The sequence below is a fragment of the Calidris pugnax genome, unplaced genomic scaffold, assembly GCF_001431845.1.
Source record: "Calidris pugnax isolate Ruff unplaced genomic scaffold, ASM143184v1 scaffold117, whole genome shotgun sequence".
In the NCBI taxonomy this organism is placed as follows: domain Eukaryota; kingdom Metazoa; phylum Chordata; class Aves; order Charadriiformes; family Scolopacidae; genus Calidris; species Calidris pugnax.
In genome coordinates, this window is record NW_015090834.1 from 680,070 (window position 1) to 703,356 (window position 23,287).

Sequence of the window (23,287 nt, forward strand, 5' to 3'; positions counted from 1 at the left end):
CAATATTGAGCCCTGGAAGTGTCCATTGGCATGTTTCACAAAAGGTAAATATAAGCCAAATAAGAAATCAATTCACTGTGTAACATTTCTGTTAAAGAAAGAAAGAAAGAAACAAAAAAAAAAAAAAAAAAAAAAAAAAAAAAAAAGAGTGCCAGCTAGTAAATCAGCTAGGGTACCAGAAACATCAATTCATAAAAGAAGGTGGAAAGAAAAACATAAAAGGATAATCCTTTGAAATGATAAAGGTTTTGTGTAATGCTTAATTTTAATCAATATACGGGACTAGACAAGGATCATCCTCACAAAGGATGACATAAAAGGATTAACGACTTCCAACCAGCACAAAACTGCAGAGACATGTTTATTACAGTTTGGAATTGTTTCTTCTCCAATTATGATATTAAAATTCAATTTAGTTGAATAGAGGTACAGGTAGAAAAGGGGGTAGATTTTATTTTTTTCCTATTGTTTTTAAGTTGCAAAGTTAAGATGAAAAGTAAGAGATTTAATGTTAATGCAGAGCTGTAGAAAGGGTAAGATCCCATAAAAGTTACAAGATCGTTCTTAATAGAGGGTGACCCAATTATTTATGTTGAACAGCTGAAGGAAACAACTGCAAGTATTTTTCCTTCTCCTTTCAGCTTTCAGTTCTTAGGGTTCACTTTTCAAGTTTCCAACCAGGCAAGGCCAGCCACGCTTTCAAATGAAAGCTGAGACTCATGTGATCGTATGGTTGTGCCAATGGGGACTCTATGGAAAAAAGGATCAAAAGGTGCAACTGAAGTGATGATATTGTCCAACTTACAGGCTGCATAGTAAGGAGGAAGCAACCTATAAGGTGACCAGAGAGAGGCAGACATAGCTCTTAGAGAAACGGTTTAGTGATGGCTTTTATCTGAGTTAGGTTGATGGTTGGACTAAGTGCAACCAAAGTGCTGATATTGTCCAACTTACAGGCTGCATAGCAAGGAGGAAACAACCTACAAGGTGACCAGAGAGAGGTAGACATAGTTCTTAGAGACATGTTTTAGTGATGGTTTTTATCCGAGTTAGGTTGATGGTTGGACTAGATGATCTTCAAGGTCCTTTCCAACCTAGACATTTCTATAATTTTTTAACAGCAACAAAACAGATGGAGAACACTTTTGATTATAACAGCAACAAAACAGATGGAGAACACTTTTGAATTTGCTAAGACTGGGGAAAAAAGGATTTGTTTCTCTTTTTGAATTTAATGTAAATAAATAAATGACAACTGATTTTGCTCTCAACTCCACATTGTCATTTTCAAATCAAACCACATAACCTGATTATCTGCTTAAGGACTCCAGCTTGTCACCTATCTCTAGGACCAGTTTCACCAACTAAGTTATTTTCTTGTCAGATTTCCGTCCTTGGAACTCCTTTATTCAATGCTGATTTCCCTAAATTAAAAGGCATTAATCAGTAACAGCCAAGAGGTTACGTTGGATGCTCAATAACCGACTCTTTCTGGGCAGAAAGGGGAAAATCCAACAGCAGCTTTCAGCAATCTGAAATACCTTCCAGAGCCCACCTTTCAGATATACTTGGAATTAATGCACAAGCTAAGAAATCCTGAAAGAGTAAAGTGGACTAAGTCCTTGACTTTGATCAGGTGGCTGCTTTTGCACACAAAGCTGGGGATACTGTCCCAATATAAAGTGCTTTGGAGAAGAAAAAAAAAAAAAAAAAAAAAGAGTCAGGCTCCATTGAGCTTTTACTTCAAAACAGGAGGTGTCCATAGTTTTACGGTATTTTCCCTTCTGAGAGTCTAAAAGAATAAGCTATTAACATCAACAAGTGCACAACTAAGCCTCAGCTATTATGTCTAGACTTAATTACAAGAAAGGTGTATTGCAATAGTTTCCTAACACGCTAGCTCTCCCTGTTGCCTTTGGTGGTGATAACGCAGATTCACTTCACGGGAATAGCTTTATAAGGCATTGGAAGCACTTTGGATTCTCCTATGGGGAACCTCCCAACACAGCACTCGCTGTAAGACACTTATTAAGCAAGTCCGAGGAGGGACAGCAATACACTGTGGTGCCAGGGTATCAAGAGATCCTGTGCATATTGTGAATTTCACCTTTGCACACTCGCCAGGGCTCAGACTGGACCTCCCTTCTTCCCAAGTAGTACCAAAATACTTTCTCCACACTCAGATCCTCACCTGGACCACACAGACATACCCAACTCTGCTAGCCCTCTCCATCATCTATTACTTTCTGCAGACCTCAGAATTAAACTGTCCTAATGCATTTTTCATTCTTTCCCTCTGTGGAAAGTAAAATACTTTTCTTACTTATTTCTTCATTATTTTATCTTTCTTTATGGAAGGCGGATTCCCCAGCCGTTCTTGCGTGCTGTAATCACTTCTCTTGTTCCAACGTACTGTCTCTCATCTCCTTGCCTCTTTCCAGTATTTTGCTCCTCTCCCCTTCATTCTCATTCTGTCTTTTTGTTTCCTACCGTCTCTGTTCCCAAGCCCCACTCCCAGTCTCAAGCAGAAGGGTATAATTTCTCAGTTTCCTGTTCTTCTATTAGTTATGCCACTGATGAATCATCCTAATTGCAAAGAAGAATATACTCCCCATCATTTGTGAATTTGGTTTACAAATCTGATTGAGTGATAGGAATAAATATTACATAAAATGAATATGTAGAAATTAGCTAGCCGCTATGCACAGCACTAGGGCTGCTCACACAGACAGAGAATATCCAGCAGGAAATCACAGGGTAGATATCCCGGTGCACTGCTTAAGAGCATCAGCCATGGATCACAGTGAAAATGTAATTTGTTTCCACAGATAACTATTGAAATTGTCTGCTATTTCTACAAATGCAGATATGAAAGTCTTTAAGAGATCTGTCAGGTGTTTAACAGAAATGACAATAACAAACAGGAGAAAGAACTGCTCCGTGCATGTGACACTGTTAAAATCACAAGTAGGCTAAGGACAGCTTTCTCACACACCAACTAAACAAGCATCAGAGAAATGATACATTAAATGATAAATATTGATGTATGTTGGAAATAAACATGCAAACATCCCCAGTAAGTCGAAGACGGTGGCACAGGTGGTTCAGATTTCAACATCAAAGCCAGGAGTCCCACGTCCCACCAGGCAAACTCCATTCACTCTGCTAAAATGAGGGAAACGCCATTTGCTGTTCCTTCCAGGGACATTGTTAATTAATTAATTCTTAATTAAGTTTGCAAAATACAAATATCCTTAATTGAAAGACACTGTAAAAGGGAAATTATTGTTAGGAGGATCAGAACTCTTGCCTGGGGAAAACCTCTGGGTGTACTTTCTCATTAATGCTAATGGAAATTAACAGCTTAATGCAAGCCAAGCTGAAAATAAGATACTTTACATTTGCATCTTAACTACATTTGCTTCATTACTTATTTAGGACCACTGATACATGTAGGAAGGTGAGTGTCAGCACTCTGAGCCATAGTTTTTAAGTGGTCCTATATGCACAAATACATCTGAGCCAAAAAATATATGCAATTGTGAGGACAGTACTTTCCTTAGAGCAATACCCACGGCAGTATGTGAGAACATGCCTTCCTAAATGGACACTCCAAGCCAGCAGACAAGAGAAAATAACCAGGGAAGGCCAGAGACTACGTCCAGGAAAAAGATTTGGAGACTGTTGAGAAAGGAAAAAAGGGAGAGGAGCACACGTGGCCCCTACATTAACACCAGGCCAAAATGACAATTCTGGAAGCTTTTGCTGCACCCTGGACACTCCTGGGTATGTTTAAGACTCAGAGTTTGGCCAAACACCAACATTTTTTTTTTGCTTTGATCACATCCAATTGCCTGCTCAGTCTCAACAGCCCAAGCAGTTTGGCACCTGGCTTGTGACTTGTCAGACACAGAGCTGGCACCTCCTGCCTTGCGCTCCTGTGACACCGACCCTGGTGGAGAGGGTCTCACACACCCAGGGACATAGGAAGCAGTTGCAACAACCATGTCAAAACACCAGCAGAAGACAGAGAAGGACAAGTTTTTGCAGTATCACATGGAGGGAGCTATGTTACCTGATGAAACTGCTCAGGAGAGAAGTAAAATCCACTCCTTTCAGGGGATCAGACACTTCATGCTACAAACATGTGGGTTCAGCCTGACATTTCCCATACCAAGTGGAGGAGACGGGGCATAAGGAACCTTCCCACCCCAAATCTCAGGTCAGCGTCCCAGTGCTGGACTAAGGTGGCAGATTCTGTCTTGGCCTTTCCTATAGCCCTAATATGTTACGGCATTATATAGAAGAGCCTCAAGAGAGAGAAGTGAAATAGCCCCATGCCAGGACACCGTACAGCCCTACGTGCCTTCCAACTCCTACCTGAAGACACAAGATCACACGATACGCAGATGTCCTTGGGTGACAGCAGCTGAAAGTCTGTATTCCTTGTGCCAGTCTGAGCTCTGTTTAGATTTTGCACATCCAGTTACCCTTATCCTTGTTAGCCAACTCCCTTCTTATGCCCTCTGTTCAAGGGCACTGCCTGGTTCTCGTACCACAGCAATCAAATACAGCACCACCAATTAAAGAGCCGAAGCCACCATTAAGCATGAAGATACTCATTTCCCTTATGCTAAGGTGTTGCTTCTGTACAGTGAGACCATGAACACTAAGAGAACGACAAAATTTATGGGAGCATTGTGCTGAACACTAAGAATAAACCAAGAATCTCAAGAGAAGCCTTCAGAGCTTTCCTTCCACGAATCACACACTTTTAGACTTACTTAACAAAAATATTTGAGCATGATTAAATCTTCAACCACTGTCAGGGCCTTTTATTTTCCCTACTACAATGCAGTAATCCACGACATATTTTTTGGTGGAATTACCTGTAGTGTAGGTTCCATTCTATTTTCATTCCAAAGAATGAAATTCCAAAGTTGTGCATAACAGGAATCGGGGGAGTTTAGAATAATGTCCTCCTTGTCTAAGAACTTCTGTGGCTATTCAAGGGTTAATGTCTTCTGCATTTTCAATTACGATAGTGATAAAAGCTGCATAAGACAGAGCAGCATATATATTTTACTAATGAATAATTCCAGGAAAGTCACATTTTTCTAAGAATGATTTGCCACACCAACTTATGCCTTTCCCCTTAATTAATCTGTCCGAAACAGATGTCATTTGTTTTGATGAAGATGATAATCACCAGATTTTGCAGACTAAGACAGACACTGATAATTGCAAAAAGAATCACTCGTGCAGCCTCACTCAAATGCACAGTTATCTGTTATTCACTAAGAAAATATATGTCAAGCAAGCTGTGTACAACACTGTGGAACAGAGACACTGTTAAACACAACTTCTTCCATTAACAATCCTCTGAACCCCCTAAACACCATGCTGGGTCACAACAACTGCTGGAGGCTGACCCCAGGTGCTGTAGGTCAGTGTGGTTCCCTGACCCTGAAAGAACAATGACACCAATTTATTCTAGAGTACAGTAAAGTTTGGGACAAATCTGCAGGAGACCTCCACGGGACACAGAGCAGGCTGGAGCATGGGTTTCTGCAAAGAATTAAGAGATCATTTATCCTGGCCACATCTTGTTTATTCCTTCCCAAACCCTGGAGCAGGCATAAAGACATGGTGTGCAGGGCAATAAGTTTGCTTCTTGCCTCCCCAAAATAAGAAAACTGGTTGGTAACAGGTAAACCTGGCGTATGTGAGAACATGCCTTCCTAAATGGACACTCCAAGCCAGCAGACAAGAGAAAATAACCAGGGAAGGCCAGAGACTACGTCCAGGAAAAAGATTTGGAGACTGTTGAGAAAGGAAAAAAGGGAGAGGAGCACACGTGGCCCCTACATTAACACCAGGCCAAAATGACAATTCTGGTAGCTTTTGCTGCACCCTGGACACTCCTGGGTATGTTTAAGACTCAGAGTTTGGCCAAACACCAACATTTTTTTTTTTGCTTTGATCACATCCAATTGCCTGCTCAGTCTCAACAGCCCAAGCAGTTTGGCACCTGGCTTGTGACTTGTCAGACACAGAGCTGGCACCTCCTGCCTTGCGCTCCTGTGACACCGACCCTGGTGGAGAGGGTCTCACACACCCAGGGACATAGGAAGCAGTTGCAACAACCATGTCAAAACACCAGCAGAAGACAGAGAAGGACAAGTTTTTGCAGTATCACATGGAGGGAGCTATGTTACCTGATGAAACTGCTCAGGAGAGAAGTAAAATCCACTCCTTTCAGGGGATCAGACACTTCATGCTACAAACATGTGGGTTCAGCCTGACATTTCCCATACCAAGTGGAGGAGACGGGGCATAAGGAACCTTCCCACCCCAAATCTCAGGTCAGCGTCCCAGTGCTGGACTAAGGTGGCAGATTCTGTCTTGGCCTTTCCTATAGCCCTAATATGTTACGGCATTATATAGAAGAGCCTCAAGAGAGAGAAGTGAAATAGCCCCATGCCAGGACACCGTACAGCCCTACGTGCCTTCCAACTCCTACCTGAAGACACAAGATCACACGATACGCAGATGTCCTTGGGTGACAGCAGCTGAAAGTCTGTATTCCTTGTGCCAGTCTGAGCTCTGTTTAGATTTTGCACATCCAGTTACCCTTATCCTTGTTAGCCAACTCCCTTCTTATGCCCTCTGTTCAAGGGCACTGCCTGGTTCTCGTACCACAGCAATCAAATACAGCACCACCAATTAAAGAGCCGAAGCCACCATTAAGCATGAAGATACTCATTTCCCTTATGCTAAGGTGTTGCTTCTGTACAGTGAGACCATGAACACTAAGAGAACGACAAAATTTATGGGAGCATTGTGCTGAACACTAAGAATAAACCAAGAATCTCAAGAGAAGCCTTCAGAGCTTTCCTTCCACGAATCACACACTTTTAGACTTACTTAACAATAATATTTGAGCATGATTAAATCTTCAACCACTGTCAGGGCCTTTTATTTTCCCTACTACAATGCAGTAATCCACGACATATTTTTTGGTGGAATTACCTGTAGTGTAGGTTCCATTCTATTTTCATTCCAAAGAATGAAATTCCAAAGTTGTGCATAACAGGAATCGGGGGAGTTTAGAATAATGTCCTCCTTGTCTAAGAACTTCTGTGGCTATTCAAGGGTTAATGTCTTCTGCATTTTCAATTACGATAGTGATAAAAGCTGCATAAGACAGAGCAGCATATATATTTTACTAATGAATAATTCCAGGAAAGTCACATTTTTCTAAGAATGATTTGCCACACCAACTTATGCCTTTCCCCTTAATTAATCTGTCCGAAACAGATGTCATTTGTTTTGATGAAGATGATAATCACCAGATTTTGCAGACTAAGACAGACACTGATAATTGCAAAAAGAATCACTCGTGCAGCCTCACTCAAATGCACAGTTATCTGTTATTCACTAAGAAAATATATGTCAAGCAAGCTGTGTACAACACTGTGGAACAGAGACACTGTTAAACACAACTTCTTCCATTAACAATCCTCTGAACCCCCTAAACACCATGCTGGGTCACAACAACTGCTGGAGGCTGACCCCAGGTGCTGTAGGTCAGTGTGGTTCCCTGACCCTGAAAGAACAATGACACCAATTTATTCTAGAGTACAGTAAAGTTTGGGACAAATCTGCAGGAGACCTCCACAGGACACAGAGCAGGCTGGAGCATGGGTTTCTGCAAAGAATTAAGAGATCATTTATCCTGGCCACATCTTGTTTATTCCTTCCCAAACCCTGGAGCAGGCATAAAGACATGGTGTGCAGGGCAATAAGCTTGCTTCTTGCCTCCCCAAAATAAGAAAACTGGTTGGTAACAGGTAAACCTGGGGCTCTTCCCCCACATGTCAGCTCCTGGGAGAGAGTCCCCGATTACTCCCACTATCAGCCAGCTCTGTGTGCCTTGTACCTCTTACACCACACAATGACAGTCACAATAAAGGGCTGCAAGGTGTCCCCCTGTCACACAGAGTGAGACTCATTTTAAATAACGCCAAAGGAAAAGAGCTTTTAGCCTGGTTTTGGCTCCCCTGCCTCTCCCTAAGTCCACATTACGGTACCTGCAGCTTGGGAGAGCATAAATCCATTGACTCCCCAGGGTTGTAGAGCCAGAGGAATCGTTCCTGCAAGCATCCCTAGGTGCCAGCTGGACACCCCCATAAGCAAGCACTTCCACATGACATATTGACATGGTCTCTTGATATACTACTACTGGGATTTGTCCTTCCCCCCCATCACCCTCCTGCAGCAGCAAACAGCTGCAGAACTCTAAGCAGAGTGAAATATCATCTGTCATCACACTGACCTTTCAGTTCTTGCCCTCTTTCTTGCATTAAATCATGCTCTGCAATTTTGTCCAAATTCTTTTGGGAAACATTTTTGTTTGTAAGCCAGTTCGTGAGTTCACTTCCCACACTCGGACAGAGATTCATATCCTGTGATGACACCACAGTAAAACAGAGAACAAAATGAGACTTTTTCAAACCCATTTAGATTTATCCATCTTTGTGCCCAAACAGATGGCAAAAACGAGCTGGATTGTGCAAACTGACTTCTACTACTTGAAATTTTGTGTCTCCTTTCTGAGGAGCACAAGGGTTGGCAGTATCCAATTAAAGCTTCCTCCTCTTGTTTAAATAAGCCAAAGCTCTATTCAGATAACTATTATGGCTTTCTTGTTTACACCGTTCTTCATAAAAAAGGTGGTTTTATAAATTGCTGTGGTATGGGTATGAAATGGCTACATTCAAAACAAATATTCCCTGCCACCCTAAGTCTGCACAAGTTGCCCTTATCAAGTATTATTATTTTTAAAATCTTTGTCACATTAGCCTAGAAATGGTGTCAGGGAAATATTTGGAGACAGGAAGTTTACCATATGAGATTATGGTGGTTAAAAGACCATTATTTTTATGAAGCCACTCCATATCATAAAAAATGAACAAAAGCACCCAAAGGAAAGCCTACCTAAACAGAAGCTTAGCATTTTATAGGGATTTACTTTGCCAAGCTACAGCTTTATTTTACATATTAAAACAACTGTTCCTGCTACATATTGAAAACAAACAAAGCAACAAAAACCCAAAGCCCACAGCTCTCCAAGACCAAGGATTAGCTACCTGCCTACAATCACTCTTGAGTCTAAACCACATGAGCTGATTTGGAGAGATCTCTTTCCTGAAAATCTGCTTAACAATTAAGTCACTTTCCAAATCAGCATCTGTATTTAAGAGTGGTGCTTGACTTGTTTCTGTGTAAAACCAGCCACAAAATGCAGCCCTCTCCACTGAACCTTCCACATGGAAAGCTGTCGAGACTGCAGAAACCTATGTCCCACAGGAGACCCACTCTCCTGAGGCAGAGGATGAAGGCCAAAGACAGATGGAATTGCCACTCCACCCACCAGTAGTCCTTCCTTATCGCGTATCTATTGCTTGCTGTGAAAAAGAGAAGAGGCTGCAAAATTGCCTCTGCCTTTCCCTTCCCTACCACCATTACACGTAGCCCAGTGGTGGCTGAGCCTCTTCAGGACGCAGTGTAGCTCATCGCTCTTTACAACAGCTCCCAGGCAGATCTGATGGATTTTCTCCTGGGTAGAGCCCCGTGCCCAGCCTGGAAAGCATTACATTGAATCCTGAACTGGCATCCAGCAGCAGCTGAGGAACAGCAACCCACACAGGGCAGCATTGAGCCAGAGAAACAGGGATGGGGAGCCACAAGCAGGTGTTACACAGCCAGTTGCCTTTACTAAAGCTGGCTGCACATACAATCACTAGAAACCAACTGAGGACCAAGGGAGAAACCTCTCTTGCCCAAGTGTGAATGAACAAAGAGCAGACTCCTGAGCCTTCTCCTGGAGAGCACAGAGCAGAGGTGCTTAAGTGAGAACAGCTAATTATTTGACAGATGGAGGGACTGTCTGCTGGTGCACAAAAGACTGTTTGTTCTACATGACTGGTCCAAAAATATCTCAGTCTTTCTCTTTTGGGAAAAAAATCAGAACAATTAGAGAGATGTAGTCTGCAACTAGCATACCCTTTTTAAAAACAATCACTGAAGATGCAGACAAGAAGAAAAGTCACCCAGTACTTCAAAAGCACCTCAAAATACAATAAAGAAAACACATGGGTAGCCCTCTCCCTTTCCCAATATCTCATCACAAATCAAAGAAAGCACTCAAAATTATGGAGGTGAAAAAAGCTGAAAACTCAGACAGGTTTTTCCTACCTGGAGCATCTTCAAGAACATCATAAGTGCGCTGCTCAGCAAGGGAAGGTGAACCAAGGACAACAAGAAGGCAGGCACAGGGCAGCATCCTCTGCAGCACAGGGCACAGTCCCACCACACTGAAGGGAGCAGAGGAGGCCCAGCAGCAGCAGTCAGCCTGCAGGGAGAAGGCAGGTCCGAGGTCAAGTGAGGAAGTCAATTTAGCAAGATGAAGCTGGGATCAGTAAGGTTTGAGGCTGAGCAAGGGTCTGTGCTTAAATAGATCTCCCAAGCCCCCACCAAGGCATGTCCCCAGGTTACAGCTGCACCTTATTAGAGCTGGCCTTGATTAGAGACAGCCAAAGCCTGAGGGTGGGGAAGAGTTTGTTGCTCATTAAGACAGTTATGAAAAGAGCAAGGGGTGATGATGTGGACACTGCTCAGGAAGACAAAAGAGAAGACATGCTGGTGTAAGTCAGTGAAACCAGCATGAATTGTTTTGATCCTGAAAAAGAAGAGAAGCAATCTCCTTCCCTCTTCCTACTCCTTTGGAAGCCAGACTTCTGAGAAGAGATAATTAGAAAGTGAGTTTTAACCATGTAAACCTTTGCATATTTTCTCTGTTTGAGAGAAAACTGCTATCAGGAACAGTGGTGGAGAAGCTGCAGTGTGCCCAGATGAGCCCCATCACTCCTCCATGCTGACAGCCCCTCAAGGCGGAAGTTGCAAACACGGTATTTTAGATAATGAATCAGTGTAGTTTACTCTTGTCCCTCTTCCCCTGCCAGCGCTCCAAATCCCCACACTGCTACAGCAAAGCAAAAACTACCCCGTCCCCAGTCTGCTTCCAACAGCAGCTCCCCTTGGCAGGCACCAGCGGCACGGCAGGCTGCAGCACGCTGTCACCAGCAGCAAGTGGCAGGTCTGTACCTGGCTTGATATTTGGCCTTATTTCACATGAAGGTTCTGCACCAGGTTTGCGAAGGATTCAGAAATGCAATAATGTTTAAAAACTGATTAGCTGCTAAGAGTCCCACAGCTTGATCATAACCACAGCAGGTAACCATCTATAACACTTTTTCCTGATCACCTTTTAATGGTCTATAAACACACACTACTCACATTATAAAAACATTAGACAATTCTTTCTCATTTATTAACTTATTATAAATGGAAATCTTGCATAAAAAGGAACTCTGTACTTATTCAAGTCTGCAAGTTTGATTTTCACTTTGCTTTTCTAACCACCACTTATTTTAATAAAAGGGACATTATCTATTTTGCCTCATTTCTTTTGCACGTAGAGAAATGTTCAGCTCTACCCTCCTCCCTTCCTGTAAAGCAGGGTACAGCACAGCACACCGGGGACGCCACTCGCTGAGGGAATTGTTCTTTCTTGCTGCTTTCCCTGCAGAGAGAAACCAGCTGGTCCCAGAGGTCTGTGTTGGGAGCCAGCTGGAAAAGGCAGGCAGAGGGCTGCAGGCAAGGACAAGAATCTGCTGAAAATGTAATAAAGTCCAAGGCTGCACCTTGCAGACTACAAAATCTCCACTCGGTGGGGATTTGGGGGCAGGTGGTGGCAGTTGAAGTTCTCAAAGTGAGCTGAGGCACAGAGAGTATCAGGTTAGCTTTAGTGGTCCTGGTTTCTTGTAGGTCCTCCAGAGTTTCCACATTTGCTGGAGAATCTGAGGATCCATATCCAGCCTGAAATCACTCCTATTCCATGAGGATAGACAAGGACTACCCCCAGTGTCCCTGATGATATTCCATGGTGAAATACCCTCCCTCAGCCCTCTTCACTCAATTTCCACCTTTCTAGCCTGGTACCCGATTAAACACCAATTTTCCTGCTCAACAAAGGTGGCTTCCTTTGCCACCATTAAAAGTAAAAAGACTTCTATAGCGAAGAGATACCACTCTACAGGCCCTTGATCTGACTGCTCCCAAGTGGAATTTTTGGACAATAGTTCCTTCAATCACTTTCATCCCAGCCTTTTCAAGTTCCCTCACATCTACCTTTTAAAAATCCAATAATTTTGTGCTGCTGCCTTTGAAAGTTTCTTCACGCATACCTCAAACAAATCCAATGGTATAATGACCATTTTCCCTCAGATGAAGGCTGTATCTTTTGTCACTTAGTGCTCATTTCCAACCACTACAGCTTCTGATCTTATTGATCGCTGAAGAAAAAGCAGCAAGAAAAACAGTCCTGAAATAACCACCAGAAACGTTCATCCTTCCCCAGTCATTCTGTAATTCTCATTCTAGTCAATAGCAGGGTCGTTAAAACCCTCCCATGATGACTGTGCCAGGCTCTTTATGAACCTGCAAAACCACTGGGTGCTCTGCCCTCACTTTCCATCCTGCGGGTCTATTATAAGCTCCCCTTATCTTTTTCTATAATTTTTATTTTTTCTCTTCCAGTTCTCTTTATCAGAGCAGCCAAGTCTGCCTAATCTGTTTTTACTGTAGACCTACTCCCAGGCTCATGCATTGCTATTACCCCTTCTATTGGATCTTCTGTTTTCCACAGGCTTCCACAGGTTTAGGGCAGTGAGGAATGTGACCTCCCACCTGTGACTGTGTGTGCAACGCAATGGAAATGTGCTTTTGCTGGGTTGTTTTCCCTCCAGTTGCACACACTGAAATTACTGCTATCATTGTAACAAATCCTTTATCACTATAAGACAGAAAATACTTTAAATGCTTTAAGAAGTAGCCTACACTGTACAGAAGTTGAAGCACGCCCTGAAAGAAGGTTGGTTGTTCTTCTCCAGTGTGACTACTCATACAAAGCTCCTAAGGAATATGCTGGGACCCATTCTCACACACGGCCAAAGGGAACTCACAGCATGACCTAAACTACTTCAAGTGTACCAAATCATTTACGTTTGAAGTCTGATACTTTTATACTGACCAACCAGTATCCTTTCAGGAAAAGAACCTCTGCTGATGTCATGGAGTTCACTGAAAGAGTAAATTGTTACTTCAGGTCAGTAGGCCCATCAAATTTTCGCTCACTGATCAATTCCTGAGAATGTTTGTGTTGGTTTGCTTGTGTTTAAAACATAACATAAAGAGAAAAGCAAACCTTGAATATTTTTTGCTCTTTGTGAGAAAGAGATATGTAAATTATATAATTTCAGGTTAATGATTAAGATTCATAATTGTTTTCTATTACAGAAAATCAGACTTTCTTTTCTTATCTTCAAAGATAAAGTAAAAACTGCTTTAATAATGAAATCCACTTTTCATTTGTATCCTGATTCTTCTGCATTCTCATTAACAAGTCATAATTTAAGAATTGGGAGCGATTAATGGCTGGCTACACCACATAATGCTCTTAAGGAACAATGGTACAAATCAGAAGGTTTAGACGTTCCCCTCATTCCACGTTACACACATTGACCTGCACTGAAACTAATACACTTCATCCAAATTCAGGAGGAAGCAGGATGTGGCGCCAAAAACCCCACTGAAAAAGCCCAGAAATACAATGAAATAAAAATTAAAAAGAAAAGCAGACACAGTGTTAAGATTTAATGGCAATTAAATCTTAATTTAAGGACTGCCTGGGAAGGACTCGTGTCTCAGCCATCGTGGTTTCTACCTGCCCCAGAGGAGGAGCAGCAGCAATTGGTGCCTGCCAAATAGGGAGTTATTTCCCCATGTTTCCAGCTAACCTGGGTGTGCTGAGGGAGATGGCATAAGGGTTCAAATGCTCCTCTCCTGCTTCTTACCCTCCACGGCACCTCACTGTCCACTTCTCTGACAAGAAAGTAGTGGACTCGGGGGACAATTTTCTCTCTTCCCCTCTCACCCTTGTGATAAGGCCACTCGCTGTGGATGTGTGTCACGGGGAAGCAAAGGGACATCTTCTCGTCCCCTATTGTCTGACTCAGCTGAATTTCTCCTTGATGAATAAAGAAGTTTGATGGAAAGCTGGGTTTCCAGGTTTTCAACCTGTATTTTTTTGAAAGGGCAAATTAAAGGGTTCTAATACTCTTCTATCCACTTTGCAAACAGGCCATCAGTGCAAAATGCTGATGTGGTGTGTGCTCTCAACAGATTGCATCTGGCACTCTGCACGGAAGCTCAGCTATTGATCTTTCCCTCTTCCCAGCTCTCACTTCTTAGTGGAGGGATGGGATGACAGAGGTGCTTTGTTAATGACACACAGAACAAAGACACAGCAGCTGCCATATCTGACAGACAGTGCTTAAAGCCTTCCTCTCATGGTTCCCAGGTCTAGGTGAGCTCCTGCCTCTTTGCATGGTGTCTAACAGAGAAATAAACTGAAAGAGAGGAAGGAGCACTGAAATACTGACTCCACAGCTGTCTATCTCATGGGCATAACAGTGACCCTGACTCAGCAGAGTACCCTGGAGCACGCAGGGAGAAGCCTCTCCCCACAGAATCTGAGATGTGCAGAAGTAGCCACAATCACCTTTCCCAGTTCTTCAAGGTTATTTTGATGACGCCTTATCATTTGACCTTAGGATCAAATTATAACAACTTATAATGCAATTTACAGATGCAGGTCCTAAAATGCAGCAGCAGCACATTTGAGCCTGTGCTGCAGAGGGGCTCTCTAGGTGCCTCCAACACTGCACAAAGTCACACGTATGCTCAGCTTTTCCTTAAGGCTGCAAAACCAGCCTTAAGCCCGAACCCAAACTTGTAGAAGTGGGGCCTGTGACTGAGTGAATCGCTCAGCTTTTCCTTAAGGCTGCAAAACCTTAAGCCCGAACCCAAATTTGTAGAAGTGGGGCCTGTGACTGAGTGAATACAGTGATCAGTTCCAAAAAATCCATATGACACGCACCCACCGCTGAATCCATGGGGGTGGGGAGCTGGGTGTGGTGAGGGTGGCCAGGTCAGGGCTATATTTTGCTGCATTGCTTTTTTTAAAGCTTGGTAATAAGGAAGGAAGGGCTAGGTTATTATATACATATTTATCATGCAACCAAACATACTGCAGGTGTTCCTAGTTGCACTGCGCACAGCTGTGTACAGCACTTTGACATTCCACAGCACTTGTTTTGTTTGCCATATTCTTTATTTCTGCTGACCATCATCCTAAGAAAACTACAGATGATTTCTTATCTCCTTACTTTCCAACACCAGAAGTGTTCTCCTTTCTCCCTAATACTCGGACTACATATAAACTTTCCAAGTTTAAACACCAAGCTCAAGAATTTTCCAGATGCCCTCCCTGTTAAAAGTTCACCCACATGGAGGGTGGAAGGAGGCAGATCAGAGCTGAATCCAGTGCTGCATTGCAATAATGCACTGAAGAAGCTCACCTTGATTTGCAAAATACTGGTGGTGATAGCTGGTAAAAATTGGGAGTTAGATATTTACTGTGTTAAGGATTTACAGAGCCAAGAAACACAAGCAGATTGGTAATGGCTGAGAACACTGATCACAGGGGGAGTATTAACTCACTATTTGGGCTCCCTAGACAATAAGCAATGACTAAGTCCTTTGCTCAGGAGACATTGATTCAGCTTTTGTTAATTTAATTTTCTGGGAATTAAGAAAAGGACGAATTTTTTGTTTAGTTTTCATTTAGCTCCCACAGTTGCTGGCATTCTACAACTAATTTTACAGGAATAGGGTAGACAACTGTCTTCAAGATCTGCTGCTGTGTACTAATTGGTGACTTAGTGTCCCCCACCACCTCCCCAAAGAAATGAAGAGAAACGACGTCTTGAAGTATTGCCTTAGTGCCTCCTTAAAAGTGCTGCTAGCTAGGAGATGAAAAGACAACTTGATTAGCATCCCCTGAGATTCTGCAAACAGGCACACAGCACCTCAGACACACTGATGAGGATGAGCCAAGTTTGAGTATCATTACAGTGAGAAGCATCCTATCCTCCTAATTCAAGTGGGTAAAGGGGATTCATTCAGATGATCAGCTCATTTACTACTGCATCTGCCTGGCTTCACACTACCCTTCACATCACCAATTCCACAGCCAAGAACGACTATTGCAGTCATGGAGATGTTTGCTCCAGCATAACACAGGCCTTATTGTTTGCTCAATTCTTGTCTGAAGCAGTTAATTCCTTGGACTACAACACTCAGCCTTAATCTTCAAATTGCCAGCAGTGAAGAGTCTAAGCACACTTTTTAGAAAGATTTTTCTGGGTATTAATTATTTCTACTGCTAAATATTTATCAGCCGTGATTTACTTCAACATTTTTAACATGTCCAGCTACATCCACTAAATCTTGGGTTCTCTCATACAGTTACTGCTTGAAATGGAGTCTGTTACTAAGACTGGATCCTCATGCAGCCACTCATAAAGGGACATCATCCTCCTTTTCCTCATTTCACTCAAAAGCTCCAGTTTCCAAAGTTACAATAAAATGGCACAATTTGCAGTCCTTTCAGTGATGATTCAATGCTGTCTCCCCCATCCTCCCTTTCCCCTCCAGAACAAAGCCCTGGAGGCAGCAGAGGAGCGACCCCTGCTCATGATGGGGAGCAGGTAGTGGCAATGGCCTGAGAGAGATGTCCAAAGAGAAGTGAGGAATCTAGCACATCCAAAATGCCACTGTGGCTCTCACCTTGTCAACGTAGGCCCCACGTCTGGTGCTCATCCCTTAGACCTATGTCAGCCCAACACTCTGGATTTACCCCCCGTTCAGACTCCTCCTGCCAGTGCAGGCCCATAGCCCAGCAGAGGGCTGGCTCTGGAGGCTGTGCCTGCCTGCTCCAGCCAGCAAGGAAATTCCTGGGACTTGAACAGGGAAGAGAACTTTTTATCTTTTTGGGATTCCCAAACATTAAGCAATTATGTTAAATTTTTAAATTTGGGGAAGGCGAGGAACAAACAGAAAGCCTTTGTCCACATTCAAATTGGTATGCTGCCTTTGGTCCTAGGCACAGAAATCCACATTTTGCCATGTTAGAACACGTCTCTATCTCTTACACCCGCAACAGTGATCTGGCTTTTTAATTATTCATGAGTCCAGAGCTGCCGTGACATCTGCAGGCTTTGTTCAGTACCTTCAGGTTGTCTCTCAGGTCACTGAAAAAATATTGCAGGATCTCCCTGCAAGCACACCAGCATGGTAATGACTTAGCTGCTCTTCAAGTTCAACACCTATCAGCCAGAAATAAAACTTAATAGGAATGAAGGTCATCTTGTATTGTTTCTCAGTCAAAATATTCCAAGGTACCAAGCAAAACTACATTATACAAACACCATTAATTCAATCAAGTGAGTTTATAATACTATCAAAAAGCTAATCTCACAGGATCCATTTTTCCAAAAGCCAATACCAAGCAGTATTAATTAAAGAACCTACAGATTTTAACAGTTTATTACGAGATTCATGTATTAGTCCTCCTTTTGTTTTGCCTGAGTCTGATATCAAGTTGACTTATGTTTACCTGAATTCTATTTACATGAATCAAACCATTTCCACTTTTCAAATTCTGGAAATTTAACTTCCCTTTAGTGCCTTGAAACACTCCCAGGGTTACAGGAGCTTTGAAAAACAAAACAACAACAAAAAAACCCAAACAACCCCCCCCATAACATCAGTCCTTGGCCAACTCTTTTACAACTACACAATGCAAGTTAATCTACATTTGCCAAACTCAAGAAGTGTAACTTCTGTTATCTGAGGTTTAACACACTCTTCATTGTGAGAGATGAAAGTGTCGCATTCTCATGTGACAGGGATACATCATCTTGCCTTTCCTCAACAAGAAGATAGAAACATCTCCTGAAAATGGCCTCTTTTATGCTTTCACAGGCAGTGTTACCGTTTCCTAGGAATAGACTGTTGCAACTGCTACATATTTCTTGTGTTTTAATAGACCTTCAGTGCTCCCTTTCCCCCTACGAGGTCTTCTGATTGTCTTGCTGATGACTTAGGTTTCAACTTTTGTTTCTCCTCCTCTCCCTGAATTTCCAGTTACTGCTTTACGACCCAGCATGTTCTTATTTTTCCATTTATGTGTCAGACACTTTAAAACTTCTTTCCTTTCTAGTTGCCTTACAGTCCCTCTAAATCAGGCTCCTGGTTTCCCAGTGACAGGGGTTCTCTTTTTGACTGTGACATTTTGGGGAGCTCGTAAGAAGAGCTAAAGCAGTTCCAAACCCCTTACGTGCCGTGCAATTTTACTTCCAGCTCCTTACCACTATTCCTCAAAATGATCTGCAATGCCATGAAACAGGTAATGTTAAACCATCCAGGGAATATCCTCCTGTTTCAGACTTGCAGAAGAGAAGTGCAATCCAATCACAGTTACTTACACTGAAAATACCTGTTTTACAATCACCCCGGTTTTACAAGCGTCTCCCCGCTGGATGTCAGACTTTCTGATTTTCATTCTGTCAGTTCAAATAGTCAGAAGTGGCAAAAGTGTCTTAGCACCAGCAGCATGAGCACCACTCAGACTCAAGCCTGCCAGGAGTACACAGTCTTTTTTCACCGCCAAAATGACAGATGGCTGCTTGAGAAACTGGCCAACTTGTTTCCTAATGCTGGCGGGTGGGCTAGAGCAGCCATTAACTAGTAGTCTGTCTCCTGCTCCCTCTGTTAGGATATTGATTTACTAGCATTTACAATAATTTCTTTTGAGGTCTTGATGACTCACTAACAGGGAGGGTAATTTCCATACCGAGGACTGCTCCTCCTTCCCTTTTGCCCATTAAGTCCTTTCTAAACAGAAAAAGGATGGGCGTCTCAGCAGCCAAAGTCACCTGGGAGTAATGTGTCTTGTGTACCACTCCACAGCCAGGAACTCAGGTAGAGATCAGCAATTGGATTACATGCAGACCTGAGCAACAGGGAATTTTCAAGAAGCCTGAAGAGACCCAATTCAATTACACAGGGTATCTAAGTCACTCAGGCTCTCTTAAAAGTCTCCAGCTTATCGCACAGTGAAGGAGCACAATATCTGCCCCCAGAGGGGTATGTGAAGCAGAGGAGGAAACCCCCACTCCACAAGTGGAGCGGGCAAGAAGCCTGCACAGTCTCAGTGCCAGCATCCTGTAAGGTCCTCATCCATGACAGGGATTCCCCCTGGTCCCACTGCACTGCCCGTGTTCTTCAGGGTACAGATCAACTCTCTCCTCTGGGAATCTCATTAATTTTACAGGCTGGGTGAAGGCGGGAGACCTGGACCTGTCATGGCAGCCCTTCCCCCATTCATGGAAATACCCTATTCTGTGGTGTTTACATGCCACAAATGGGCCGGGCAGATTTACAGAGAGACAGGGAACACATGGTAGCAGTTGTTCCTACAGTAAGCTTGTGCTTCCTCTGCATGTTACAGAGGGGTTTGCCCAGCACACACACAGAAACAGGAAGATCTGCTCAGCTCATGCAAGGACAAGGCTGACGGACAAGGGGTGGGTTCCTCGAGCTGTTAACATAGTTCTCAGTGGAGAAACTCCATATCCAGTATCCTTTCAAGGGGGTTCTCCATCTGATGTTATCTCACTTCTTTTGCTGATTACCTTTGGTTTCATTCCCTACAGTCAACACTAATCTTTACACCTGTGACCAGAATGATCCTGCCTGGTCCCTTTGTGCAACAGAAACCTCCTGTCCAACCCCTTCTAAGAGTCCCTGCAGCCTCTGAGGCAGGGAAGGGTTTAGAGTCACACACTAATCCAGGTTGGAAGAACCTCCTCCTTCAAAGCAGGATCCAATGAGATCAGATGAGGTTGCTTAGTACTTTACCAAAACTGGGCTTGAGAACCTCCAAAAATGGAGATGCTCCATCCACCCTGGACAACAGGTTCCAATGCCTGACTGTCCTTGTGGAGGAAAAGTTCCTCCTCGTATCCAGACGGACCCTCTCCTGTTTCAGTTCATGCCTGTTGTCTCTTGCCTGCCATGCACAACTGACCTGATGGTGGGGGGGGAGCTATAAGATTCAAAGTGAGATAAGGGATGGCAGGAAGAAGACAGAAGACTCAGGGGATTGGGAAAAGTCTCCATAACGGCAAACTTCCTATAGTTAGTCCCCTCCAGCACCCTGTGCTTGCAGTACAGGGGTACTGGTGTCACTGCACTGCTCTCATGGCAGCAGGAAAAAAAAATGCCTCACACAAACACAGAGGCACAGCCTTGATAAAGCCTGACTCAGAAGGGAGCCATATTCTCATTCTACAAGCAACCTATTAAACGTATCTGCTTCTTCATTTACTCCACGCATATTGACAAACACATTTTCACAATTCCCTTTGAAGAGACATGAATCTTTTTCTCCACATAAACACTAAGCACCATTTTAGAGCCTCTCCCACTGAGCATCGTTTTCCTATAAACCCATTAGCAGCCACGACTGCAGCAAAGCAGCAGAAGCTGACGATGCGAAGGAGCGACAGTGAAAGGATCCAAAGGGGGTCGCTACCTCTTCAGAGACGCCCCAGTGTTAGATTTTTCACTTTGACATTGCACTTTATAATCTTCTTCAAAGATTACTATACACATGTACACACTTATTTATAACTGCATCCATTAATCACTGCTAACGGCGGCACGCAGCTCCCATCCCCAGCACGTACGGCTCTCTCTGTGCCCGATGGCTGTGAAGCAGCGGGAAGCAGCCTTCCAGTTAAACAAGTGATGGCTGTAATATGTAACATGACAAAGTAGTGCTAGACAGGCCATTTAAAGTCACATTTAACATTTTAGTTAGCCTTACCCCAGGTGGCAAATGCTCATTTACATTATTCATAGTAATGGTCAAATTTAAAGAGGAATGACAAAACTAGGAAGAAAAATAGGCTTTGTTCTGTAAAACACAAAGACAGCTAAAAGGAATTTTTTTCAGGGTGTGTATATTTCTCTCCGTTACCATAATTGACAGCTTGGGGGTGCAGCTCCAGTGTGAGACAACACCCACAGCCTGAGCTAACGGCAGGGAGCAGCTCAGAGCCAGACCTTCCCATACTTCTGAATCTCTCACTGATCCACCTCTAACCTCTGAATATCCTTCAGAGGATCTGAAGGCTCTGGTATCCAACAGGGGCAACCAGAAATGGTGGCTGCTGGTCCTCTAGGAACCTCAGTCCATTTCACAGTGACCTCTGACTCCTGGCCCACCCCAGGCTTCATCAGTGAGCTTTGATCAGCACTCCAGCACCTTTGTGGCACAGCTGAAGAGAGCTGGGGACATTGAACATGGTGCTTAGCACTGCACCCTGCACTAAAGTCCCTGGTGCTAATTACCCATCCAACAGGCCTCGGTGGCCTGGGACAGGCTGGATCCATGGGCTGAGACCAATGGTATGAGGTTCAACAAGGCCAAGTGCCAGGTCCTGCATTTGGGTCACAACAACTCCCTGCAGCGCTACAGGCTTGGAGAACAGTGGCTGGAGCTGCCTGGCAGAAAAGGATCTGGGGGTGTTGGTCAACCGTCGGCTGAATGTGAGCCACCAGTGTGCCCAGGTGGCCAAGAAGGCCAAGAGCATCCTGGCCTGTATCAGAAACAGTATGGCCAGCAGGCCGAGGGAAGTGATTGTCTCCCTGTACTCGGCTCTGGTGAGGCTGTACCGAAAATACTGTGTCCAGTTTGGGGCTCCTCACTACAGGAGGGACACTGAGGTGCTGGAGCGGGTCCAGAGAAGGGCAGTGAAGCTGGTGAGGGGTCTGGAGAACAAGTCTTGTGAGGAGAGGCTGAGGGAACTGGGGTTGTTCACCCTGGAGAAAAGGAGGCTGAGGGGAGATCTTCTCGCTCTCTACAACTCCCTGAAAGGAGGGTGTAGAGAAGTGGGGGTCGGTCTCTTCTCCCAAGTCACAGGCAATAGGACGTAAGGAAATGGCCTCAAGTTGCACCAGGGGAGGTTTAGGATGGATATTAAGAAAAATTTCTTCACCGAAAGGGTGAAGCACTGGAACAGGCTGCCCAGGGAAATGGTTGAGTCACCATCCCTGGAGGTATTCAAAAGATGTTTAGATGTGGCACTGAGGGACATGGTTTAGTAGTAACGTGGCAGTGCTAGGTTAATGGTTGGACTTGGTGATCTTAAAGGTCTTTTCCAACCTAAGCTATTCTATGGTTCTATTGTTGGCTCTATCCAAAATCATTTTCATGGTCACAGCCTGATCTGCAATAGAGAAAAATGTCCACTCCCAAACCATCGTATCATCAAGTTCAGCAGAGGCAAACAGATTTTTCCACTTCCTCCTGCTGAGCTGCACAATTTTCAGAGTACTGAAAGGCTGACGCATGTAGGTAATGGGAAATTACCAAAAATTCAATTACAACTGTGTACCACAGCACTTTTTAGACCTGCTGGCTAAGCACCTTACCAGCAGTGAGGATGAAATATGTCTGATGACATGATTTATTGACTTTACACTGGGTTTTGGATCAAGAAATATATTCATCAAATGTTAGTTTATAAGGATAATATTCATATGCACAGACCTTCTTCATGATGACTTCCCCTTTCTTAATTAGGTTCTTCTGTTTTGTCCCAGAACTACTGAGTTGAGTCTTCTGTAATTAGCAAGAAGCACAGTACATGTATGGGGTTTACTCTCCTAAACATTACCTAAGCTACACCATAAGTTTTATTACAATGGAACAGCAAACATCAGACATTGCACTGTTTGGGGGGAAAAAAAAAAAAAAAGTAATTTTGGAAAAGAACAACAAACAAGATCTAAGAGAACAATATTCTGTAGATTATGAAAATGTGTTTGACTGTACAAACCCAGCTGAAAGCTATCAAGCACTGCCAACATACCCAAACCAATTACTGATAAAGCTACTATGAAGTATGGATTAGTAAGAACTTGGAGAAACCATTTTGGCATGAAAGCTCTCCTCACTCTTTCTCTTTCAAAGCTTGCCAAGGAAATGAACCTAGAGAGATGTAATTAAAGGCAACAGAAAAAAAATGTTCTAGGAAAAAACCCAACCATCCAACCAAACAAGAAGCCATATTTAAATCTGTTTTGTCAAACTTTTTACAAAGTCATTTTTCCCTCCTCTCTCCTCCAGACTGGTTTCACAGATAAACAGCTGAAATTAATGTAGCGATATCAGTGTCTTTTCAGACTT